The sequence below is a fragment of the Phoenix dactylifera genome, unplaced genomic scaffold, assembly GCF_009389715.1.
Source record: "Phoenix dactylifera cultivar Barhee BC4 unplaced genomic scaffold, palm_55x_up_171113_PBpolish2nd_filt_p 001498F, whole genome shotgun sequence".
NCBI classification, from domain to species: Eukaryota; Viridiplantae; Streptophyta; class Magnoliopsida; order Arecales; family Arecaceae; genus Phoenix; species Phoenix dactylifera.
Window position 1 is genome coordinate 72,314 of NW_024068809.1, and position 2,377 is coordinate 74,690.

Below are 2,377 nucleotides of genomic sequence, written 5' to 3' on the forward strand. Positions count from 1 at the left end.
ATCCGAACCCGACTCGGACCCGATTTGAAGTCAAATTTGTACTCAATGTGCATTTTATCTCTAATTTATACTAATCTATGTTAAACCCAAATATAATATTAATCCAGTGAATTTATCATTATCGGTTAACAATAACACTAATTTTAGTAACATGTAGGTCGCACTTTTGTGCTCTCATCACACCCCCCAACTAGCTTATTGCTAGTCTCTAGCAATTCAGTGCGACAATGATAAAATGAGAGTGCAAAAGTGTTATTTATTATATAAATATACTAAGATAAATACTCACTTTCGTAGAGCATTACGATTGCACTTAGCACGTGCAACAAGCCTTTAAACCCCTAGGTTACCCTAGTGGACGAGTGTTGTCTCGTGAGGGTTTGCAGTGAAGTTACCCACAAACTTCAATCCCAAAATAAAATTTGGTTTGTGAAATGAAAGTCTTATTTCAAGTACATAACTGATAAGAATTTCAAAAGCACACAAGGTTTTAATTACTAAGTAGCCCAATTTCTAGGTTAGTATGCAATTTAAGTTGAAGTTATTAAGTTTTCCGTTAGGAAGTTGTAAGACTTATTTATACTTGAGTGCTCCGTGAAGTTTGGACCATACACAAGCTAAGGTTTTGGATCTCCAAAATATCGCTAATATTAGTAGTTTCCAAGAATTGGTCGGACAAGACCTATTTGCTGAGTCAAAATCATCTTTTCTGCAGGATTTCGAGAGCTGTGGATGTTTACTTTAATACCTCATGGGCTTTATCTGTAATATTCCAGTTTACTCAAATTTTTACAACGACGGCTTTCACACTATTGTCTTTCTTAAAGTCAATATACATTTTTTTTTAATTATTTTTTTTTTTGCATTAAGGAGAAATGATAATGTATATATTGTGCACTTTTACTCCTGTGATGATTCCTCCATGTAGCGAGCAATTAGTCGACAATTCTCACACCAGTTGGCATGAGGTGTCGGGCATCAAGACTCCCCTACGGACCTATGCTCGGGTTCCTCATCACAAGCCCGCCGACCTTTGACAATAGGTAGCCCTTTTCGATGTACCTGACTAAATCCACCATTTTTTATTTTTTATTTTTTATTTTTTTTTGATCAGAAAAAGATGGTTCATCAGGATTCGAGGTTGCTAACCATATTCTCAACACAATGTCGAACCTATACCTTAGAAAATGTAGGCCAGATGTGTTGTGAAATTCAAAGCACTAATTAGCTTACAACTCACTAAAAAGGAACTTAATAAAAAGAACTCACTTTGCACTACTTCCAACTAGTCATTGGGCTCTTAGATTTTATATACCTTGTGTGTTGTATATTTTTTTTTTTTCAAAAATTTTAACTAAAAACTTTTTTTTTATAAAATTTCAAATGCGTAAAAATACCCCCAAACCTAAATCTAACATTGTCCTCAATGTTAAAGAAAATTTAAAGCAGTAAGAGGACAGAGGAGAAGTACCTGATATGGGTGGGTTAATTGAAAGTTGGGGCAAAATCCCCAAACCTGCATGTTAGTAATTTATTGATGATTTTTTTTTTAAATAAAAGAAACTTACATGTTGGGTTGCCTCCCAAAGAGCGCTAAGTTTTATGTCTTCAGCCAGACAATTTCGATTTACTCATAATAGATAGGGTCGGTCAGAAGTGTCTCCTCAACTTCTGGACTCAGATACTCAAGGTATGGTTTTAAACGATGTCCATTGACTTGAAAGGACCTACCATCCTTGGTATTGTATATTACTACTGCACCATGCAGGTGCACTTTCTCTACTGTGTATGGGCCAGTCTAGTGAGATTTAAGTTTTCCAGGGAATAGATGTAACCGAGAATCATATAAGAGAACTTTTTGTCTTTGGTAAAACTCTTTACGAGTAATCATTTTATCATGCATGACTTTCATGCGATCCTTGTACTTCTTAACACACTTGTAAGCATCGTTCCTAATTTCTTCAAGCTCGTCGAGCTGAAGCTTTCTATGTTCTCCTGCCTTGTCGAGATCGAAATTTAGGCGTTTGATTGCCCAATACGCCTTGTGTTCTAACTCGACAGGTAAATGGCAAGCCTTGCCATAGACAATCCTATATGGGGACATTCCAATTGGTGTTTTGTAGGCCGTTCGATTTGCCCACAATGCATCTGTTAACCTAAGGGACCAATCCTTTCGAGATGGATTGACAGTTTTTTCGAGGATGGTCTTGATTTCTCTGTTGGAAATCTCAACTTGTCCACTTGTTTGTGGATGATATGGTGTACCGACCTTATGGGTGATGTTGTACTTCCTAGCAAGGGCTTTAAAAATTCTATTGCAAAATTTTTTCCCCCCCATCACTAATGATAGCACGAGGGGTGCCAAAGCGAGCGAAGA